Source organism: Bubalus kerabau, chromosome 3 (assembly GCF_029407905.1).
Source record: "Bubalus kerabau isolate K-KA32 ecotype Philippines breed swamp buffalo chromosome 3, PCC_UOA_SB_1v2, whole genome shotgun sequence".
Taxonomy (NCBI): Eukaryota; Metazoa; Chordata; class Mammalia; order Artiodactyla; family Bovidae; genus Bubalus; species Bubalus kerabau.
The window spans coordinates 71922644-71947968 of NC_073626.1; the positions used below are offsets into that span (position 1 = coordinate 71922644).

Sequence of the window (25325 nt, forward strand, 5' to 3'; positions counted from 1 at the left end):
GAGGGACCCTGACACCCTGGAGGCTACCCAATATACATGGACAGCGCTTCCACAGGGTGTTCAGGACAGCCCCCATTATTTTTGGAAATGCATTAGCAAGGAATGTGATCCTTGAAAAGGGAACTCTACTACAATATGTTGATGATTGATTGATAAGAACTGAGACCAAACAAGATTCAGATCAAAATACTGTTAAGGTCTTAAATTTTCTGGTCAAAAAGGGATATATCTCATCAACCAAGGCTCAAATATCACAGCAATGGGTTCAATATTTAGGATCTATCTGTTTTGACCCCTGGGACCACAGGTCAGAAAAGCACAACCGGTGATTACAATCTCCAACCACAAAGAGGCAACGCCGAGGCTTTCTCAGGATGACTGGGTTCTGTCACATCTGGATTCCAAATTATGGCCTTAAAGCCAAAGTCCTCTGTGAGGCTCTAAAGGAAGAAGAAGGGGAATCCCTTCATTGAAAGAGCAACCACCAGTGACTCTAAAGACTGTGTTGAGCAGAGCATTATCACTGAGACTTCCAAACTTGGACAAGCCCTTTACCCTATGCATTCACAAGAGATCGGGGATAGTACTATGAGTCCTGACCAAAAGCTGGGACCACATCAGAGACCAGTGGCTTATTTTTAAAAACAACTGGACACAGTGGCCCTGGAATGACTAAACTGCCTGTTGGCAATAGCAGCCATAGCCTTGCTGGTTAATGAGGCTTCCACGCTTACCCTGGGACAACACTTAGATGTGTTAACCCTTTATCAGGTACAGTCAGTGCTGGAAGTCAAAGATCATCATTGGTTGACTGGAGGAAGGTTAACAAGATATCAGGCCCTCCTAACAGAGACCCTTGACATTATAAGTGTGCCAAACCCTGAACCCAGCAACTCTGCTTCCAGTAGTTGAGAGTGGAGACTTATTGCATCATTGTATAAACACCATAGAACAAACTTGCTCCAGCAGATCTGATCTTCTAGATGAATGTCTTGAAAGCCCTGAGGTCAAATGGTTTACTGTTTTATAGAAACCTGAAAGGTGGGGCATGCCATTGCTAGTCTAGATCAAGTCACAGAAGTGAAGGCCCCACCAACCCAGACATCAGCACAGAGGTGGAACTAATTCATTAATGGGAGCTTTGCAATTTGGGAAGGATAAGAAATTAAATGCTTCTACTGACTCTTAACTATAGGTTCCACATGCTACATGCTCATACTACCATTTGGAAAGAAAGAGGAATGTTAACCACTAGAAATTCTCCTATAAAACATAAAGATGTGATTCTGGCTCATTTAGATGGGGTGCAGCTCCCAACCCAGGTAGCCATTGTAGGGGCCATCAGAGGAATGTATCTCTTGTGAGCCAGGGAGACAGCAAAGTTTATCAAATTGCAAAAAAGGCAGTTCAACTGAACAAGTTATGGCCCTAGTGATTGATCACCCTGAACTCTGTAGCCTTCCCCAGTATTCTCCAAAAGAACAAGAAAATGCTGAGAAACAGGACTATGAGAAGGGAAGCACAGGCTGGTATAAAAAGGAGGGTAAGGTTCTAATTCCTGAGTCCCTACAATGGAAACTAAGAGTTTACATGATGCCACCCATTATGGGAGGGGAGCACTATGGGACTTGACACAAAAGGCTTTCTGAGGGAAGGGGCTTAAACGAACAGAAAAACAAGTAATGCTTGCCTGTGATTTATGTGACCAGAATAACCCACAGACCCACTCAGTACCCCCATCATTACTCAGGCCAATCCAATGCCAAGCGACATTATCTAGTGGGGAGACTGGTAGCTAGATTTCACTTAAATGCCCCCACAATCAGGATATAAATATCTTCTGATACTTTTCACTGGATGAGTTGAAGCCTTCTCAACCTGATCTGAAAAGGCTATGGAAATGTATAAGTCCCTTTTAAAAGAAATAATCCCTTGATTTGGACTTCCAAAGTCCCTCCAGAACAGTAAGAGGCCCTCTTTTATAGCCCAAATCACACAGGGACTTATGTGGCCCCTGCTGCTGCTGCTGCTAAGCCGCTTCAGCGTGTCCGACTCTGTGCAACCCCATAGACGGCAGCCCACCAGGCTCCCCTGTCCCTGGGATTCTCCAGGCAAGAACATTGGAGTGGGTTGCCATTTCCTTCTCCAATGCATGAAAGTGAAAAAATAAAGTGAAGTCGCTCAGTCGTATCCGAGTCCTAGCCACCCAATGGACTGCAGCCTACCAGGCTCCTCCATCCATGGGATTTTCCAGGTAAGAGTACTGGAGTGGGGTGCCATTGCCTTGGGATACACTATAAAGTAAACACCTCTTGGCTGCCCCAGTCTTCAGGGAAGGCAGAGAAAATGAACCACACTTTAAAGAAAACCATAGCAAAGCTCTGCCAAGAAACTCATGAACCTTGGACCAACTTTCTTCTTATTGCACTACTAAAGGTCCATGTAGACCCCAGGATTTGAAATGATCTATGGAAGGCCTTTTATTACTACTGATATTTGAGAATCGTATTTGAAGGGGAACATTTAAAAGAGTCGTGTCCAATTCTTTGCGAACCCAAGGACTATACAGTCCATGGAATTCTCCAGGCCAGAATACTGGAGCGGGTAGCCTTTCCCTTCTCCAGGGGATCTTCCCAACCCAGGGATGGAACCCAGGTCTCCCACATTGCAGGGGGATTCTTGACCAGCTGAATCACGAAGGAAGCCCAAGAATACTGGACGGGGTAGCCTATCCCTTCTCCAGATCTTCCCAATCCAGGAATTAAACTGGGATCTCCTGCATTGCAGGCAGATTCTTTACCAGCTGAGCTACCAGCTGCCAAGTCGCTTCAGTCATGTCCGATCTGTGCAACCCCATGGACTGCAGCCTACCAGGCTTCTCCGTCCATGGATTCTCCAGGCAAGAACACTGGAGTGGCTTGTGAGCTACCAGGGAGGCCATTTAGAAGAATGCTGGATATGCCATCAACACCCCCAGCTGGCTATTACCCTCCTCATGCATTTCCCCTGAACCTGCTGGGTCCAGTGGTAATTAACAATCTAAATGGGGTGAAACTGCCACCCCTTCACCTCTACTAGTCACACACACACACCTTCCAGGGGGCTATTCCAATGCTTTAGCCTGACTCCCGCATACAACTGGATCCAAGGTGTGGGGCATGCTACGCTAAACTGCACAAACAGCACTTGTTTCACATGCCCCGAAAACTCTTCCGAGGCATAATACACCAGATATCCTACAACCTTACCCACTGATGCCATGTTTCAAACTATGGCCCCACATCCCTAAACAACACAGAAGGGCGATGTGAGTGATGGGAAGGCAACATTCCATCCACCCGGTCAATCCAAGTAAACCCACCTGTGGGATTCCAGACAAACAGTGATCAGGCCTATGGAATGCAACCCCCAACAGGTGTCAGCAGGATCACGCATGAGCATCTAGTTTAAAATGTTGTAGAGCGCAGGCAGGCTACAGCGAAGGCTCCACACGCTGCATGTGACTCAGCAGCAGCGCTCTGCCTCTGGGGCTGCCTGGCTTTCCTCCAAAAGCATTTCCCACCATTATCTCCTCCCTCCTGTCTCCTCAGGCCATCTCCCTCTGCAGTCAAAAGTAGTCCTCACTCTGGGATTGCTCTCCAATTCCTAAACTCCAGCTCCCACCCACCACGCATTCTGGTGGACTTGTGTTCCTGTCTGGGACACTGGCCAAAAGAAGACCCTAGACAAGAAAGATGAGAGAAGAATGTCTTTTCAGAAACCCAAAGGGACTATTGAATATACTGTTGAATCAAAGGATTCTTTGAATAGTATAGCCCTGAAATTTGATACAAGCTCAACAAACTTGTTCAATTAAATATTCTCCCAAGCAGTTGTTAATGGACAGGATTTATAATGTTCTCAATTCTGAATAAGTCTCCAGTGCTGAGCACCCTCCATCTCTAAGCCCCATAAATCCTCTGTCATCCGAGGCTGAATTTGATAAGACTACTAGTCCTGATGTAGTTCACTCAAAAGAAGCAACTCCCTCAACTGCTTTTACTGGTATTTGACCTGCATGAGTTGAATCTTCCACTTCTGAAGAGGAAGAAGCACTTACTGAGACATTTCTTAAAATTAACTGCAGATATACTACCAGTGGCAAAAGCACAGTCAGTGGTATGTTGCTCAGTTCAGTTGCTCAGTCATGTCCGACTCTTTGTGACCCCATGAATCACAGCACGCCAGGCCTCCCTGTCCATCACCAACTCCCAGAGTTCACTCAAACTCACATCCATCGAGTCAGTGATGCCATCCAGCCATCTCATCCTCTGTCATCCCCTTCTCCTCCTGCCCCCAATCCCTCCCAGCATCAGAGTCTTTTCCAGTGAGTCAACTCTTCGCATGAGGTGGCCAAAGTACTGGAGTTTCAGCTTCAGCATCATTCCCTCCAAAGAAATCCCAGGGCTGATCTCCTTCAGAATGGACTGGTTGGATCTCCTTGCAGTCCAAGGGACTCTCAAGAGTCTTCTCCAACACCACAGTTCAAAAGTATCAATTCTTCGGCGCTCAGCTTTCTTCACAGTCCAACTCTCACATCCATACATGACCACTGGAAACACCATAGCCTTGACTAGATGGACCTTTGTTGGCAAAGTAATGTCTCTGCTTTTGAATATGCTATCTAGGTTGGTCATAACTTTCCTTCCAAGGAGTAAGCGTCTTTTAATTTCATGGCTGCAGTCACCATCTACAGTGATTTTGGAGCCCAGGAAAATAAAGTCTGCCACTGTTTCCCCATCTATTTGCCATGAAGTGATAGGACCAGATGCCATGATCTTAGTTTTCTGAATGTTGAGCTTTAAGCCAACTTTTTCACTCTCTTCTTTCACTTTCATCAAGAGGCTTTTTAGTTCCTCTTCACTTTGTGCCATAAGGGTGGTGTCATCTGCATATCTGAGGTTATTGATATTTCTCCCGGCAATCTTGATTCCAGCTTGTGTTTCTTCCAGCCCAGCGTTTCTCATGATGTACTCTGCATAGAAGTTAAATAAGCAGGGTGACAATATACAGACTTGACGTACTCCTTTTCCTATTTGGAACCAGTCTGTTGTTCCATGTCCAGTTCTAACTGTTGCTTCCTGACCTGCATATAGGTTTCTCAAGAGGCAGGTCAGGTGGTCTGATATTCCCATCTCTTTCAGAATTGTCCACAGTTTATTGTGATCCACACAGTCAAAGGCTTTGGCATAGTCAATAAAGCAGAAAGAGATGTTTTTCTGGAACTCTCTGGTATGTTGCTAGTTACACCAAATAACATAATGTTTGATCCCCATAAAACAGACCCCTTGGTTCAAAAGAAAGGCCATGAGGAATATGGCATCATGTAGCCAATGGAATTGTACATCTGTAATCTACAAAGAAATTTTGTATGGCAAAATAAAGGAATCCTTACTCATGGAGATAGATCAGTCATCAGGAAGGGACTTCTGCCACTTAAAGAAAATGACAAAAAGTAATACTGATGAAATAGATTCAAGAATCCGTGATACAGGTAATGATCATGCCAGCACTGCTCCTAGGAGTACCAAGAGTCTCTTTCTGAAGAAGTTGATGGAATCAGAACTCTCTTCTTTACAAGAAGAGCTTATTTCTTCAGATGAGCTGTGGCCAGATAAATCACCTGGTGCATCGAGTCTGTGCAGACCGTCAATGAGAGTGCAGTAGAATGTTTGACAGTCATATCAGAGGCTGCTAGTACTCCTGATCACTTAAATCTGATTCTGGACAGACTACCAATGAAGTGGGGACTCTCTCTTAAAACTGACTTAAATAATCTTGAAATGGCCACTAAGGAAGGAGATCAGGCTACAGAAGATCTTTAAGAAACATCAGGTCCTAAAGAACAAAGCTTAGGCATAAAAGGTAACCAGGATTTTCCTCTGAATGAGAATTCACTACACCAAGAAGAAATTGAAAAATAAAAGTATTCCTTCTGAGGAAGCAATAGGATTTAAACAAAAGTAAGCTGTCAATCCTTCTCCAGTGGATCACATTTTGTCTGAACTCTCCACCATGACCTGTCCATCTTGGGTGGCCCTACACAGCATAGCTCATAGTTTCATTGAGTTAGACAAGGCTATGGTCCATGTGATCAGACTGGTTAGTTTTTCAGTCTGTCTGCCCTCTGATGAAGGATGAGAGGCTTATGGAAGCTTCCTGATGTCGGTAGGTGCCCAATATGCTACTGGAAATCACTGGAGAACTGACTCCAGAGAGAAGGAAGAGACGAAGCCAAAGCAAAAACACCACCCAGTTCTGGATGTGACTGGTGATGGAAGTAAAGTCCAGTGCTGTAAAGGGCAATATTGCATAGGAACCTGGAATGTTAGGTCCATGAATCAAGGCAAATTGGAAGTGGTCAAACAGGAGATGGCTAGAGTGAACATCGACATTCTAGGAATCATCGAACTAAAATGGATTGGAATAGGTGAATTTAACTCAGATGACCACTAGATCCACTACAGTGGGCAAGAATCCCTTAGAAGAAATGGAGTAGCCATCATAGTCAACAAAAGAGTCTGAAATGCAGTACTTGGATGCAATCTCAAAAACGACAGAATGATCTCTGTTTCCAAGGCAAACCATTCAATATCACAGTAATCCAAGTCTTTGCCCCAACCAGTAATGCTGAAGAAGCTGAAGTTGAACGGTTCTATGAAGACCTACAAGACCTTCTAGAACTAACACCAAAAAAAAAAAAAAAAAAAAAAACGATGTCCTTTTCATCATAGGGGACTAGAATGACAAAGTACAAAGTCAATAAAAACCTGGAGTAACGGGAAATTTGGCCTTGGAATACAGAATGAAGCAAGGCAAAGGCTAACAGAGTTTTGCCAAGAGAATGCACTGTGCATAGCACATAAACAATGCAAGAGAAGACTCTACACATGGACATCACCAGATGATCAATGTGGGAATCAGACTGATTATATCCTTTGCAGCCAAAGATGGAGAAGCTCTATACAGTCAGCAAAAACAAGACCAGGAGCTAACTGTAGCTCAGATCATGAACTCCTTATTGCCAAATTCAGACTTATATTGAAGAAAGTAGGGAAAACCACTAGACCATTCAGGTATGACCTAAATCAAATCCCTTACGATTATACAGTGGAAGTGAGAAATAGATTTAAGGGACTAGATCTGACAGATAGAGTGCCTGATGAACTATGGATGGAGGTTCGTGACATTGTACAGGAGGCAGGGATCAAGATCATCCCCAAGAAAAAGAAATGAAAAAGGCAAAATGGTTGTCTGAGGAGGCCTTGCAAACAGCTATGAAAAGAAGAGAAGCAAAAGGCAAAGGAGAAAAGGAAAGATAAACCCATTTGAATGCAGAGTTCCAAAGAATAGCCAGGAGAGATAGGACAGCCTTTCTCAGTGATCAATGCAAAGAAATAGAAGAAAACAATAGAATGGGAAAGACTAGAGATCTCTTCAACAAAATTAGAAATAACAAGGGAACTTTTCATGCAAAGATGGGCACAATAAAGGACAAAAATGGTATGTACCTAACAGAAGCAGATGATATTAAGAAGAGGTGGCAAGAATACACAGAAGAAGTATACAAAAAAGATCTTCACGACCCAGGTAATCACAATGGTGTGATCACTCACCTAGAGCCAGACATCCTGGAATGTGAAGTCAAGTGGGCCTTAGGAAGCATCACTATGAACAAAGCTAGTGGAGGTGATGGAATTCCAATTCAGTTATTTCAAATCCTAAAAGATGATGCTGTGGAAAGTGCTGAACTCAGTATGCCAGCAAATTTGGAAAACTCAGCAGTGGTCACGGGACTGGAAAAGGTCAGTTTTTATTCTAATCCCAAAGAAAGGCAATGCTAAAGAATGTTCAAACTACCACACAATTGTACTCATCTCACACGCTAGCAAAGTAGTGCTGAAAATTCTCCAAGCCAGGCTTCAACAGTACATGAACCGTGAAATTCCAGATGTTCAAGCTGGATTTAGAAAAGGCAGAGGAACCAGAGATCAAATTGCAAACATCTGCTGGATCATCAAAAAAGCAAGAAAGTTCCAGACAAACATCTGCTTTATTGACTATGCCAAAACCTTTGACTGTGTGTATCACAACAAACTGTGGAAATTTCTGTAAGAGATGGGAATACCAGACCACCTGACCTGCCTCCTGAGAAATCTGTATACAGGTCAAGAAGCAACAGTTAGAACTATACATGGAACAACAGACTGGTTCCAAAAAGGAGTACGTCAAGGCTGTATATTGTCACCCTGCTTATTTAACTTATACGCAGCGTACATCATGTGAAATGCTGGGCTGGATGAAGCACAAGCTGGAATCAAAATTGCCAGGAGAAATATCAATAACCCCAAATATGCAGATGACACCACCCTTATGGCAGCAAGTAAGAACTAAAGAGCCTCTTGATGAAAGTGAAAGAGGAGAGTGAAAAAGTTGGCTTAAAGCTCAACATTCAGAAAACGAAGATCATGGCATCCGGTCCCATCACTTCATGGCAAATAGATGGGGAAACAGTGACAGACTTTATTTTGGGGGGCTTCAAAATCACTGCAGATGGTGACTATAGCCAGGAAATTAAAAGATGCTTGCTCCTTGGAAGGAAAATTATGACTAACCTAGATAGCTTATTAAAAAGCAGAGACATTACTTTGCCAACAAAGGTCCGTCTAAGTCAAAGCTATGGTTTTTCCAGTAGTCATGTATGGATGTGAGAGTTGGACTGTGAAGAAAGCTGAGTGCAGAAGAATTGATACTTATGAACTGTGGTGTAGGAGAAGACTCTTGAGAAGATCCAACCAGTCCATCCTAAAGGAGATCAGTCCTGGGTGTTCACTGGAAGGACTGATGTTGAAGCTGAAACTCCAATACTTTGGCCACCTGATGCGAAGAGCTGACTCATTTGAAAAGACCCTGGTGCTGGGAAAGATTGAGGGCAGGAGGAGAAGGGGACGACAGAGCATGAGATGGTTGGATGGCATCACCGACGCAATGGACATGAGTTTGAGTAAACTCCAGGAGTTGGTGATGGACAGGGAGGCCTGGCATGCTGCAGTCTATGGGGTCGCAAAGAGTCGGACATGACTGAACTGAACTAGATGGTGCTCTTCTGTTGAAACTATTGTGTTTTATTATTTTTAAAACCATACTGATTGTTTTCCTCAAGTAATCTAACTTAAGGTATCAAGGAAATGAATACTTGATACTGCCGTATCTGTGAGGTTGGCACAAATGACTTTTGGACATGCTCAACTTAGTTAATCTTAGAAAGAAAAAACATATGCCAAACCAATGCATACTTCTTAGATCACTGAGTTCTAGCTTCAATCCACACTATAGCATCCTCTTTATTAATTTTGCCTGTATGTTCAATTTCACTTTAATAAAAATGTAATTGAGGAGAATTCTGATTGTAATAGACGACAATGCACATCGTCTGCAGGTCTGGGCATATGTTTTCGTAGTTCAATTATCTAATAAAGAGTTATAAAATGACAAAGGAGAATGAGAACTTGATGATTCTACTGGTTTTAATATATAAAGAAAATATACCATTTACATATTGGTAGCTTAGCAGGGCATTACAACTACAAAAACAATGAAACAGATGCGTATTTTGTCAACTTGTTGTGTCAGGTAAACTGTTTTATCGTCCTGTTGTTTTAGCTTTGTTGCACAACTCCCAAAATATAGGTTCCTATTCAAAAGGAAAAAAACAACTTGGTTTTTTTTTGAGTGGTATATGTTAAAAATTACCATTAGCATTTGCTGCTATAAAAGGACAATGATTATAGGAGAATATTATAACTCAGTAGACTTGCTGAATATGAAAATTAATGTCAAGTGACCTTAAAGAAGAGAAAAGATATATCAGTAGTTCTTATCCTCTTTTTTAGGAAACCAATGATGAGGCATTAAGGCAATAATTCATCAGTTAATTTCGAAGCTTCATTTACATAAAAAAGAATCCTGCTGTTATACACGTGATAGTGACCTTGTGCTGAAATTTAAGCTCTTCCAGATAAATACTGTATATTGTAAATTAATGTCTAAAGGTAGTTTTGATTGCCAGGTTGTTTATAGCACTTTATTCTAAAAATGAAATTATAAGCCAAATATTTGGCTTAAGTACTTTTAGTTGTATAGAACTTGAATATATTTAGGTCTTTTGAAAGTTTAGATAATTATCTAAAGAAAGCATAATGCTAGTGAAAAAGTAAATCTGATATTCTATTTAATATGCTTTTGCCAAATATGAATAGAAATGCAAGGCATCGTTTCTTTGTGTAAAGCTCTCATTAAAAGTTACTAACAGTGTATAGATCAAATGTTTACAATACAGGGAACTGTAAATAAATATATCAGTTTTTTCCCCCTTCAGTGTTCCACGGCAGTATATTGTCTCTGTGGAGTTGACTAATCATTTAAAAATCCCATATTGGATTTCAGTTACCAGAAGGTCATACTGGTGCATACCAAATAAAATTAAATACATAAACATTTTTTTAAATGTTGTAGAGCTTTATATGCTTAACTATCAACATAATGTTCTTCTGTCCCCTAATTGTTTAAGTATTAACAACAGTTATGTCCCTCAAGGAGTGTCCATTCTTAACAACTGTCAGACAGACATTTAGGTCTGCACACCTGAAGGGTCTGTTTTCCTCTGCAGACACGCAAACCATGCGTTACAGAATTATGGCCAGGCCCTGTTCTTTTCCAACCAAGCTATAGCCTATAAATGTACTGATAACGTCCACTTCATAGGAGAGTAGCCCACCCTGTAGTCCACCATAGGGACTACAGGATAAGAGGGATTTGTATCTGTAACAGGATCACTCCAGCTCACCACCAAACCTGGAGAGCACTAGGAATGATCTTAAGAGGGGCAGAGCTGGCCATAGGACTGCAATTCCATGGGGAGGCTTTATTTATCATGAAGAAAAATTGAGAAATCTCACCAGAGACCTTGGTTATATGATGGAACAGATGGGACAAGCCTTAAAGGGACTGAATACTTCTCTCGTTTCTTTGGCTAATATAGCTCTTGACGATCGTCTAACTCTTGATAACCTTCTGGCAGAACAATGTGGAGTTTGTGTGATAACTAATACTTCCTACTGCACCTATATCAATGAGACAAGACAGGTAGAAGTTAATATTAAGGAAACACATGCTCAGGCAGAGTCACTTCACAGTTTTGCCAAGGATGATGTCATTTTCACTGTCTGATCAATACTTAAGGGAGTCCTCCTAAAGTTAACGTTCCTTCTCTTTTGAGGCCCATTAGTGGCTGCTGTTGTTCTCCTTTTAGGCCCTTGTTTGTTCAACCTTTTGGCTAACTTTGTGTCTGCTAGGCTCCAACAGTTTCAAGTAAGACTCATGATGACTCAAGAATTCCCACCCATTACAGCAGACAGTGGCCCAGGTCCCTACAGGTTCTTGAAAAAGTCAGCAAGGGACTTCTACACCTCTAGGGTAGGCTACAGTCTGTGGCTTTTGTCCAGAAGGAAGAAGTTACAGAAGAATAAATGTTCGGCCCCTTACCCCTTAAGAATAAGGGGTGTAGAATTTCTCAGGGGGAATGAGACAGGCTGGGACCTGGACCCTTTTATATAGTGCTCATACCTGGCCAATCATCTCCTCAAGCAACAAAATACAGAGAAACTCTAAGGTAATAAAAATAACTGTGTTCATGCACAGTTGGGGCAAATTATGAACAAGATACAAAAAGACCAAAGGACTGACCCTCTTGTTTGTATCAGGTTGTAGATGGGGAGCAATGAAGGAAATCAAGGGGTGATTTTACTGTGCAGGACTGGAGTAAACAAGAATTAGTGAATCAGATTTCTGGACAAAATGGTGGAATAGAAGGACTAGAGCTCATCTCCTATCATAAAAAAATAAAAATCACAACTAACTGCTAAACACCATCAACAAAAAAAGACTCAAATCTATGAAAAAGAATATCCTATACTCAAAGACTAAGAATAAGCCACAATGAGATGGTAGGAGGGGGCTTTAGCAATATAATCAAATCCCATGCCCACTAAGGAGGTGACCCACAAACTGGAAAATAATTACATCACAGAGGTTCTCCCACAGGAGAGAGAGTTCTGAACTTCACAACTGGCTCCCCAGCCTGTGGGTCTGGCATTGGGAGGAGGAGGTCCCAGAACATTTGGCTCTGAAGGCCAGAAGAGCTTGAGAGCAGAAGCTCAAGGACTGGGGAAACCAAAGACTTTACTCTTAGAAGGGTACACACAAGGTTTCATGTGTACTGGGACTTGGGGCAAAGCAGTGAGCTCATAGGAACCTGTCAGACCTCTGTGTGGGTCTTAGAGGGTCTCCTGGGTAGGTGGAAGTTGGCTGTGTCTCACTGTAGGGGCAAGAATACGGGTGACAGATGCCCAGGGGAACACCCTTGCCATTTTGACACCAAGACCTAGCTGCAACCAACTGGCTGCAGACTCCAGTACTGCGATGCCTCAGGCCAAACAACCAACAGGATGGGAACACGGCCCCACTCATCAGTGGACATGCTGCCTAAAGTTGTCCTGAACCAACAGCTGCCTGCAAACATATTCTGTGACATGGCCCTGCCCACTAGAGGGACAAGATCCAGTTCTACCCACCAGTGGGCAGGCATCAATCCTTGTACCAGGAAGCCTGCACAGTCCCCTTGGACCAACTTCACCCACCAGGGGGCAGATTCCAAACAAAAAGAAGAGTTACAACACTGCAACTTAAGGAGCAGAGAACACAAACACAGAATGTTAGACAAAATGAGCCAGCAGAGGAATATGTTCCAGACAAAAGACCAAGTTAAAACTCCCAGAAGAATAACTAAGTGAAGGGGAGATAGGAAATCTACCTGCAAAAGAATTCAGAGTAATGATAGTAAAGCTTATCCAAGATCTTGGGAAAAGAAGGGAGGCCCAGACCAAGAGGACATAAGAAGTGTTTAATGAAGAGCTAGAAGTTTTAGAGAACAAATAGAGATAAATGATACAATAACTGAAATGAAAATACACTACAAGGAATCAATAGCAGGGGGAAAAAAGGAGGCAGAAGAACAGATTAATGACCTGGAAGACAGATTGGTGGGAATCACTGCTGTGAAACAGAATAAAGAAATAATGAAACGGTGAGGACAGTCTAAGAGACTTCTGCTGCGGCTGCTGCTGCTGCTGCTAAGTCGCTTCAGTCGTGTCCGACTCTGTGCGACCCCATAGATGGCAGCCCAACAGGCTCCCCCGTCCCTGGGATTCTCCAGGCAAGAACACTGGAGTGGGTTGCCATTTCCTTCTCTAATGCATGAAAGTGAAAAGTTAAAGTGAAGTCGCTCAGTCATGTCTGACTCTTAGCAACCCCATGGACCTCTGGGACAACATTAAACGTATCAACATTCACATTACAAGGCTCCACAAGGAGAATAGAGAAAGAAACAACCTGGTAAAATATGTGAAGATATAATAGCAGAAAAATTCCCTAACATGACAAAAGAAACATTCAATCCAGTCCAGGAAGCGGAGAGTCGCATTCCATACAGGAAAATCCCAAGGAGGAACACACTGAGACACACAGTAATCAAACTGACAAAAATTAAAGACAAAGAAAAAACATTAAAAGCAACAAGGGAAAGTAGCATAACATAGAAGGGAATCCCCATAAGGTTATCAGCTGATTTTTCAGCAGAAACTCTGTAGGCCAGAAGGGAGTGGCACAATATTTCTGAAGTGATGAAAGGGTAAAACCTTCAACCATGAATACTCTATACTCAGCAAACTGTCATTTGATGGAGAAATCAAAAGCTTTGCAAATAGACAAAAGCTAATATAATTCAGCATCACCAAACCAGCTTTACAACAAATGCTAAAGGAATGTCTCTAGGTGGAGAAGAAATGGCCACAATTAGAAACTAGAAAATTATGAATGGGAAAGCTCACCTGGGAAAGCAAGCATACAATAAAGGTAGGAAATCATCCACACACAAATAGATCAAGACCAGCCATTATGAGGAGAGTACAAAGGCAGGATGTTGGAAATGCATTTGAAATTAAGATGCCAGCAACCTAAAAAATTCTTGTGTATATTTGAGCTTAGTAGCTCAGTTGTGTCCAACTCTTTGCACCCCATGGACTGTAGCCCACCAGACACCTCTGTCCATGGAGATTCTCCATGGACAAGAATACTGGAGTGGGTCATCATTTCCTTCTCCATGTGTATATAGAGAGACGGCTATATCAAAACTTCATGGGAAAAGCAAACCAAAAAACAGCAGATACAGACACAAAAAAGAGAAAGCAATCCAAATACAACACTAAAGACAGCCATCAAATCACAAGCGAAGACAACAAAAGAGGAACAAAAAAGATCTACAAAAACAAATCCAAAATTATTAACAAGATGGCAAATATATTGATAATTAGCTTAAATGTAAAATGGAATAAATGCTTCAACCAAAAGATACAGACAGGCTAAATGGATACAAAAATAAGATCCTTATATGCTCTGTCTTCAAGGGACCCACTTCAAACCTAGGGACACATACAGAATGAAAGTGAGGGGATAGAAAAAGGTATTCCATTCCATTTCTTCCTGGAAAAAGGAAAATGGAAATCAAAAGAAACAGAGTAACAAATCTCAAATCAGACAAATAAACTTTAAAATAAGGACTGTTGCAAGAGACAAAGGAGGACACCACATAATGATCAAGTGATCAATCCAAGAAAAGATACAGCAATTGTAAATACATATGCATCAAACACTGCCAGCACCACAAATATATAAGGCAAATGCTAGCAGCCATGAAAAGAGAAACTGACAATAACAAAACAATAGTGGAGGGTTTTAACACCCACTTTCATCAATGGACAGATCATCCAGACAGAAAATTAATTAGGAAACACAAACCTTAAAAGACACATTAGACCAGGCAGACTTAATTGATATCTATAGGATATTCCATCTGAAAACAAAATATACTTTCTTCTCAAGTACACATGAAACGTTCTCCAGGATAGAGCACGTGCTGGGCCACAATGCAACCCTTGGTAAATATAAGAAATTGGAATCATATCAAGCATCTTTTCTGACCACAAATCTATGAAATTAGAAATCAATTATACAGAAATAAAACTGTAAAAAAAAATGTGGAGGCTAAATAAATAGTATGTTACTAAACAATCAATGGTCACTGAAGAAATCAAAGAGGAAATGGAAAAATACCTACAGACAAATGAATCTGAATGCACAATGATCGAAAGCGTAGTGGCTCAGTGGTAAAGAATCAGCCTGCAATGCAGGAGATGTAGGAAACCCAGGTTTGATCCCTGAGTCAGGAAGGTTCCCTGGAGGAGCGTATGGCAACCCACTCCAGTATTCTTGCCTGAAGAATCCCATGGACAGAGGAGCCTGGTGGGCTGCACTCCAGAAGGCTGGAAAGAGCTGGACATGCTTGAAGCGACTGAGTACACTAAAGCAGTTCTAAGAGGAAAGTTAATAGCAAAACAATCTTAACTCAGAAAACAAGTCACAAATAAACAATCTAGCCTTACTTCTAAAGTAACTACAGAAAGAAAAACAAAACACAACCTAAAGTTAGTAGAAGGGAAAAAATCATAAAGATCAGAACAGAAATATATGAAATAGAGATGAATAAAACCATGGTAAAGATCAATGAAACTAAAAGCTGTTTCCTTGAGAAGATAAACAAAATTGATAAACCTTTAGAGAGACTCATCAAGAAAAAAACAAGGAGAGGGCTCAAATCAATAAAATGAGAAATGAAAAAAGTTACGATGACACCACAGATATAAAAGTTCATAAGAGACTACAAGTAACTATATGCCAATAAAATAGACAACCTGGAAGAAATGAACACATTCTTAGAAAGCTTCAATCTCCCAAGACTGAACCGGGAAGAAATAGAAAATATGAGCAGACCAGTCACAAGTACTGAAATTGAAACTGTGATTTAAAAGCTCCCAACAAATAAAAGTCCAAGACCAGATGGCCTCACAGGCAACTTTTATCAAATATTTAGAAAAAAGTTAGCACCTATCCTTCTAAAACCCTTCCCAAAAATTGCAGAGGAAGGAATACTCCCAAACTCATTCTAAGAGTCCACCATAATCCTGATACTAAAACCAGATAAAGATACCACACAAAAACAAAAGAAAACTACAAGCCAAGATCACTGATTAACACAGACATAAAAATATTCAACAAAATACTTGCAAACTGAATCTAACAACACATTAAAAGGATCATACACCATGATCAAATGGGATTTATCCCAGGGAAGCAAGGATTCTTCAATATATGTAAAATCAATGTGATACTCCACCTTGACAAACTAAAGAATAAAAACCATATAATCACCTCAATGATGCAAAAAATCTTTTGACAAAATTCCATACCTATTTATAATAAAAAAATCTCCAGAAAGTGAGCACAATGGGAATATACATCAAAATCACAAAGGCCATATATGACAAACCCACAGCAAACATTATTCTCAATGGTGAAAAACTGAAAGTATTTCCTCTAAGCTCAGGAACAAAATAAGGATGTCCATTCTTATGACTTTTATTCAGCATAATTTTGGAAGGCCTAGACATAGCAATCAAAGAAGAAAAAAGAAGATTGAAAAAGTAAAATTGTCACCATTTGCAGATAACATAATCAACATAGAAAATCCTAAAGATGCTGCCAGAAAACTACTAGCGTTCATCAATGAATTCAGTAAAGCCACAGGATACAAAATTAATACGGAGAAATCTCTTGCATTTCTATACACTAACAATGAAAGATAGGAAAGAAAAATTAAGGAAACAATCCCATTTACCATCACATCAAAAAGAATAAAATGCCTACGAATAAACCTACCTATGGAGGCAAAAGACCAATACTCAGAAAACTTTAAGACACTGGTGAAACAAATCAAAGATGATACAAACAGATGGAGAGATACACCATGTTCTTGGATTGGAAGAATCAATACAGTGCAAGTGACTATAATACTCAAAGCAATTTATAGATTTAATGTAATCCCTATCAAATTACCAAGGGCATTTTCTCCAGAATTAGAACAAAAAATTTTACATTTTGTATAGACAAACAAAAGATCCCAAATAGCAAAAGCAATCTTGAGAAAGAACGGAGCTGGAGGAATCAGGCTCCTTGACTTCAGAATATACCACAATCCACAGTAATCAAAACAGTATACTGGCACAAAAACAGAAATATATATACATTAATGGAACAAAGATAGATGGTATAATAGAGATAAACCCACACAGGGCCACCTAAGCTGTAACAAAGGAGGCAAGAATATACAAGAGAAAAGACAGCATCTTCAATAAGTGGTGCTGGGAAAACTGGACAGCTACATGTAAAACAATGAAATTGGAACACTCCCTAACAGCATGCACAAAGATAAATTCAAAATGGATCAAAGACATAAGTGTAAGGCTGGACACTGTAAACCTCTTCGAAGAAAACATAGGCAGAACAGTCTTTGACATAAACCACAGCAAGATCTTTATTGATCCACCTCCTAGAGTAATTAAAGTAAAAACAAAAACAGACAAATGAGACCTAATTAAACTCAAAAACTTCTGCACAGCAAAGGAAATCATAAACAAAAAGACAACCCACGGAATGGGAGAAAATATTTGCAAGCAACTGACAAGGGATTAATCTCCAAAACCTATAAACAGCGCATGCAGCTCTATATTAAAAAAAAAAAAAACCAACCCAATTAAAAATTAGGCAGAAGATCTAAATAGACATTTCTCCAAAGACATACAGATGACCAAAAAGCACATGAAAAGATGCTGAACATCACTAATTAGATAAATGCAAATCAAAACTAATGGGAGGCACTCCTCACACCAGTCAGAAGGTGCTGCCCGTGCTGTGCTCAGTCGCGTCCCACTCCTTGCAATCCCATGGATGGTACCCTGCCAGACTCCTCTGTCCATGGAATTCTCCACACAGGAACACTGGAGTGGGTAGCCATTTCCTACTCCAGAGGATCTTCTGACTCAGGAATCAAACCCCCATCTCTTGTGTCTCCTGCACTGGCAAGAGGATTCTTTAGCACTGTACCACCTGGGAAGCCCACCAGTCAGAATGGCCATCATAAAAAATCTGCAAACAATAAATGCTGAAGAGAGTGTAGAGAAAAGGGAACCCTCCTACATTACTGGCAGGAATGTAAACTGGTACAGTCACTATGGAGACACGGTAAGCACCTAACAGAGCAGAAGAGATTAAGAGGTGGCAACAATACACAGAAGAATACAAAAAAATAGGTCTCAATGACCCAGATAAGCAAAATTATGTGGTCATTCTTTTAGAGCCAGACATCCTGAAGTCAAGAGGGCCTTAGGAAGCATTACTACAAAGATAGTGGAGGTGTTAGAATTCCAACTGAGCTATTTAAATCCTAAAAGGTGATGCTGTTAAAGTGCTGCACTCAATGTGCCAGCAAATTTGGAAAACTCATCAGTGGCCATGGGACTGGAAAAGGTCAGTTTTATTCCAATCCCAAAGAAGGGCAATGCCAAAGAATGTTCAAATTACCATATATTGCTCTCATTTCACATGCAAGCAAGGTTATGCTCAAAATCCTTCAAGTTAGGCTTCAGCAATACATGAACCGAGAAATTCCAGATATATAAGCTGGACTTAGAAAAGGCAGAGGAACCAAAGATCAAATTGCCAATATTCCTTGGGTCATAGGAAAAAACAAGGGAATTCCAGAGAAATACCTACTCTGCTTCATTGACTATGCTAAAGTCTTTGTGTAGATCACAACAAACTGCAGAAAATTCTGAAAGAGATAGGAATACCAGACCATCTTAACTGTCTCCTGAGAAACCTGTCAAAGAGCAACAGTTAGAATCAGACATGGAACAATTCACTGGCTCAAAATTAGGAAAGGAGTATGACAAGGCTATTTATTGTCACCTTGCTCACTTAACTTATATGCAGAGTACATCATACAAAATCTCAGACAGAATGAATCACAAGCTGGAATCAAGATTGCAGGGAGAAATATCAATAACCTCAAAGAGGAACTAAAGAGACTCTTGATGAGGGTGAAAGAGGAGAGTGAAAATGCTGGCTTGAACCTCAACACTGAAAAAAACTAAGATCATGGTATCTGGCCCCATCACTTCATGGAAAATAGAAGGGGAAAAGTGGAAGCAGTGACAGATTTTATTTTCTTGGGCTCCAAAATCACTGCAGATGGTGACCACAGCCACGAAATTAAAAGATGCTTGCTCCTTGGAAGGAAAGTGATAACCAAACTAGATAACATGTTAAAAAGCAGAGACATTCACTTTGCCAACAAAGGTCACCATAGTCAAAGCTATGATATTTTTCAGTAGTCATGTACATATATGAGAGTTGGACCATAAAGAAGGCTGAGAGCCAAAGAATTGATGCTTTCAAATTATGATGATGGAAAAGACTCTTGAGAGACCCTTGGACTGCAAAGAGGTCAACCCAGTCAATCCTAAAGGAAATCAATCCTGAATATTCATTGGAAGGACTGAGTGTGAACTTGAAGCTTCAATATTTTGGCCACTTGATTAGAAGAGCTGATTCATTGGAACAGACCTGATGCTGGAAAAGACTGAAAGCAAAGAAGAGGTCAGGCAGAGGATGAGATGTTTAGATAGCATCACTGCCTCAATGGACATGAATCTGAGCAAACTCTGGGAAACAGTGGAGGACAGAGGAGCCTGGCACGCTGCAGTCCATGGAGTTGCAGAGTCAGATACAACTTAGCAACTGAACAACAACTGTGGGCATGGAGGTTCCTTAGAAAACTAAAAAACTGAGCTATCAGATGATCCAGCAACTCCACTCCCGGGTATATATCCAGTGAAAGTTGTTCAGTCATGTTCAACTTTGCAACCTTATGGACTACACAGTCCATGGAATTCTCCAGGCCAGAATACTGGAGTGGGTTCCCTTCTCCAGGGGATCTTCCCAACCCAGGGATCAAACCCAGGTCTCCCACATTGCAGGTGGATTCTTTACCCTCTGAGCTACCAGGGAAGCCAAAGAATACTGGAGTGGGTAGCCTATCCCTTCTCCAGATCATCTTCCCTACCCAGAAATCAAACCCAGGTCTCCTGCATTGCAGGAAGATTCTATACCATCTGAGCCACCAGGGAAGCCCTATATCCAGAGAAAATCATAATTCAAAAAGATGCATGCAGGCAAATGTTCACTGCAGCACTATTCACAATAGCCAGGACACTAAAGCAACCTAAATATCCATCATCAGAGGAATGGATAAAGATATGGTACATATATACAAAGGAATATTACTCAGCCATGAAAAGAATAAAATAATGCCATTTGTAGCAATATGGATGGACCTAAAGATTATCAAACTAAGTAAAATAATTCAGACAAAGGCAAATATCATATATTACACATATGTGGAATCTAATTTTTTTAATGATACAAATGAACTTATTCATAAAGCAGAAACATTTTTACAAATATCAAAAACAATATTATGGTTACCAAAGGAAAAACAGTGGTAGGGGAGGGAGAGTAATAAGGAGTTTGTGATTAACACACACATACTTCTATAGATAGATAACCAATAACCAACCAAGCTAGATAACCAACAAGGACCTACCGTGTAACACGAGGAATTCTAGCCAATATTCTGTGACAACCTACATGAGAAAATAATCTGAAAAAAATGAATATATGTATATGTATAATTAAATCACTTTTCTGTATACCTGAAAGACAACATTGTAAATCAATTATACACCAATTAAAAAAGAAAAGAAAACACTTGACAACAACGCAAAGATGAGCAAGATGATACAGACTGTACCACAAGGAGCATAGAAGAGAAAATGACAACTTCAGAGACAATGGTCAATTGTGCAAGCAAATCCATTATTGACAACTCCAGCTCCAAACTGAGACAGAACAAATAGGCGTCCTCAAACTAAAGAACTCATTTTGAATGGTATAATCCTACCAGTCTTTTTTAAGCAAAGGACCTACAGTTAATAATCTAGCACCATAAAAACCTGTATCCACCTGAATTAGATAATTGTAAGCCTATAAAGTTAATTCTTTGCCTAAATTTACCTTCTAAATATAAGCACAAGCGGCCAAAGGTGAAGCAAGTTCGCATAAGGGCACATTCAGTGGTTTCTGACTCTTTGTGACCCCTATGGACTGTACCACATCCGGCTAAAAAGATGAAGCATATGCACTGTCCATTCTTACACCCCAAAGATCGCGCGTGTGTGTGAGTCACTCCATTGTGTCCGACTCTTTGCGACCCACGGACTGTAGCCCACCAGGCTCCTCTGTCCATGGAATTCTCCAGGCAAGAATACTGGAGTGGGTAGCCATTTCCTTCTCCAGGGGATCTTCCCCACCCAGGGATTGAACCCAGGTCTCTAACGCTGCAGGCAGATTCTTTACCATTAGAGCTACCGGCAAAGCCCACAGAGAATATCTTGAGTCTTCATTAATTTATTCAGCAAGTATTAAGTCAGATTCCCTAAAAGCAGAGTCTAAGACAGAGACTCGAGATAAATAATAGTTTGAGGAGCTGCTCTCAAGAAAAAGAGTGTGAGGGGAGCAGAGCAGAGGAAAAAAGCTAAACAAGAATGTGGTCTGGGCTGGAGCTTCAGCCCCATCCCACTGGGAGCGTAAGCACCACAGTTGGTTCCACCTGGGAGCAGGGACACAGACCATCTGGATCCCCTCATCTGCCATCAGTGGCTACAAGCGTGAGCTTGTGGGGATGGGAAGGGGAGAGGGAAATAACCTCCGGGGTGAGGGGCACCCCTTGGCCAGACGGCTCTCTGCAGACTAGGGCAGCTCAACAGCCAGTGCTCACGAAACCCGGGCGGATACGCATAACCTGGATCTGGGCAGTACCTACAGCTCCCAGGACACCATACTTGAAATGCTGTTCTTACCTTAAAATGAGAGAGGCGGGGATTTCTGAGGATGACTCCCAGCTCTGACACGCTCGTGTTCTAAGGAGTCCTAGCCGCGGCTGAGGCAGAGTTCGTGCTGCTAAGAACTCTTAAGTTGAAAGGAACTCTGAAGCTGAAAGTCGAAGCTCCCAAGTCCAGAGAGCCATTTTGAGCCTGGGAGAAGGGGGCGGGGCTACGATTTATCCAGGGAAGAAAATCCGCTTTTTAAGCAGTAGCAGAAGCCCCCGCCTCTGAAGGAGTGGCCAACTGGTCGCGTAGGGATGATCCCGAGAAGTCCATCAGAGGCACTCCAGCTAGGACGACAAGAACCCCTTCCCGGGTCTACTAGCCAGCCTCCATCTGCTAGCTCCTCCAAGAACCGTACTACCCCGCGGAGAGGGTATGGGGATTCCTGTTCAATCCGTCCGCACCTTCAACATCCCCATGAGTGTCTTCCCAGTATCTTTGCATTTCTGGTTCAGACCACCTTTTCTCTTCCCTTGTCGGCAGGGGACGCTAAAGAGCAGCAAGCAAATGCCTTCTTGATTCAACCATCCGATCCACAAAATCTATAAGGAATCTTCACTCTTATCCTGCCCCTCTTTTTGCAAAATCCTTTCTGTATATTTTCTAAATCCCACACCTGGCTACAGTGAAAAGTGACATAATGTAGGAATTATATATACACACTCAAAACCCAGAATACCAGCTCAAATCCAGCCTCTGCTATTTGCTAACTTGTATCACCTGGGACAGGTTACCAACTTTCTCCATCCCTTGTTATTACTCATGCTGCTGCTGCTGCTGCTGCTAAGTCGCTTCAGTCGTGTCCGACTCTGTGCGACCCCACAGACGGCAGCCCACCAGGCTCCCCCGTCCCTGGGATTGTCCAGGCAAGAACACTGGAGTGAGTTGCCATTTCCTTCTCCAATGCATGAAAGTGAAAAGTGCAAGTGAAGTCGCTCAGTCGTGTCCGACTCTTCGCGACCCCATGGACTGCAGCCCACCAGGCTCCCCCATCCATGGGATTTTCCAGGCAAGAGTACTGGAGTGGGGTGCCATTGCCTTCTCCAGTTCTTACTCATAAGATGGGAAAAATAACAGCAGCAGCCTCACAGGTTTTGTGAGGATTCAATAAATTACATGTGAAACGCATAGAACTGTGCTGGCACAGCACCCAATAAACACCAGCAATCATTATTATATTAGGGACCACCATGCAAAACATCCAATTTAGGGACCAGAGGAGCAGCATTTTAGAGCAGACCTAACACAGACCTCACTTACGAACCCTAGATGGTGTGTATTTCTAGGGCTGCTGAAACAAAGTAACACAACCCTGGGGCAGGAGTTGAGGGGTGGGGTGGGGAGGGGAGGGCAGTAAACAAAGGCTAGAAGTCCAAAATGATAAGTGTCAACAGGGGTGAATCCTGAGTTGTTGGGAAAGGATCTGTTCTGGGCCTCCCTGCTTGACTTGCAGATGACCACTTCCGTGTTCACAGAGCATTCTCCCTGTATGTGTGGGTCCAAGAACCCCTGAAACAAACTAGAGGGGTGGGATGGGGTAGGAGATGGGAGGGAGGTTCAAGAGGGAGGACACATGTGTATCCTATGGCTGATTCATCCTGATGCATGGCAGAAATCGTAACAATATTATAAAGCAGTTATCCTCCAATTAAAAATAAAAATTTTAAAAAAGGACACCAGCATGTTGGATTAGCATGTGTGTGTTCATTCACTTCAGTTGTGTCCGACTCTTTGCAACCCCATGGACTGTAACCCACCAGGCTCCTCTGTCCATGGGATTCTCCAGGCAAGAATAACGGAGTGGGTTGTCATTCCCTCTGCCGGGGGATCTTACCAACCCAGGGATTGAACCTGTGTCTCCTACAACTCCTACATTGCAGATGGATTCTTTACCACTGAGCCACCATGGAAGCCCCATATTGAGTTAGGGTTACCCTAATTTTACCTTAGTTTATTATCTGTATAAAGACCGTCTCCAAAGAAGGTCACATCCTGAGGTACTGGGATTTAGAACTTCAATATATCTGTGGGAAGGGGTACACAGTTCAACCCATAACATGACTGGCATGAGAGAACACATCTTTTTTTTAATTTTTTTTTAAATTTCAATTGGAGGCTAATTACTTTACAATATTGTGGTTGTTTTTGCCACACATACATGAATCAGCCATGGGTATACATGTGTTCCCCATTCTGACCCTCCCTCCCACCTCCCTCCCCATCCCATCCCTCAAGGACATCCCAGCACACCAGCCCTGAGCACCCTGGAGAGACCACATCTTTAAAAGTGTTTTGATGGAGTTTCTCAAAAGATGAATTTATTATATCTAACCCATAATAGCCAATTATATAGATGAATCATGTAAAGATAGTAAAAGTGAAAGTGTTAGTTGCTCAGTCATATCTGACTCTGCAACCTCATGGATTGTAGCCCACCAGGCTCCTCTGTCCATGGAATTCTCCAGGCAAGAATACTGGAGTGGGTAGCCATGCCCTTCTCCAGGGGATCTTCCTGACCCAGGAATTGAACATGGGTCTTCCACATTGCAGACAGATTCTTTACCATCTGAGCCACCAGGGAAGCCTATGTAGAGGTAGTGAAGTGTTAGTCACTCAGTCGTATCCGACTCTTTGCAACCCCAAGGACTGTAGCCCACCAGGCTTCTTGCCATGGGATTCTCCGGGCAAGAATACTGGAGTGGGTTGCCAGGCTCTGCTCCAGGGCATCTTCCCGATCCAGGAATCGAACCCACACCTCTTTCAAAACATCTCCTGCATTGACAGGCGGGTTCTTTACCACCAGCACCATCTGGGAAGCATCATGTAGAGGTAGAAAGGTAGGTTAATCAGAAACAGCCAGTGAAATAACAGGTTAAATTGACAGTCTCTGTGGTGAGACATTATTCTTGAAGAATAATGTTTTATGATTATGCTCCAGGAAGAGAAAGTAATTTGTATTTGTTTATTCTACTCCAAATGTTAATTTTGAAAAATTCAAGCACAGAAAATTCAGTTTCCTTGTAATAGGAGAAAACTGTCTACTAGGTATATATAAGGACTTTTGAAAATAGATTGTCCTGTCAATTTTTATTCTAAGATTATAAAAATAGTTTTATACCTTTTGGTATGTCTGGATCAGTATTTTCCAAACTCTTTCTCAAGATGCTGTTAGATATTATTGTAGATATTGTGGGGGAAATTGTCATCTCTAGATTACATGTAATGCCTAACACAATGTAAATGCTATGTAAATCATTGTAAATACAAAGT

At 41.7% G+C, this 25325-nt stretch overlaps 1 long non-coding RNA gene and 1 pseudogene across 2 annotated transcripts; one reads left to right on the forward strand and one right to left on the reverse strand.

The window, feature by feature from the left end:
• The first annotated feature begins 1422 nt into the window (after positions 1-1422).
• LOC129647273 (oxidation resistance protein 1-like) lies at positions 1423-6006 on the forward strand (annotated as a pseudogene).
• A 3530-nt stretch (positions 6007-9536) lies between these two features.
• Positions 9537-22165, reverse strand: LOC129646210 (uncharacterized). 2 transcript variants are annotated; one of them, XR_008711771.1, is made up of 4 exons: positions 22029-22165; positions 20714-20770; positions 11005-11162; positions 9537-9733 (listed from the first exon to the last, which is right to left on the reverse strand). It is a non-coding gene; the product is annotated as an uncharacterized LOC129646210 (long non-coding RNA). The 2 variants fall into 2 exon arrangements; XR_008711770.1 differs by lacking the exon at positions 20714-20770 and having other exon boundaries at positions 9538-9733.
• Between the last annotated feature and the right edge of the window lie 3160 nt (positions 22166-25325).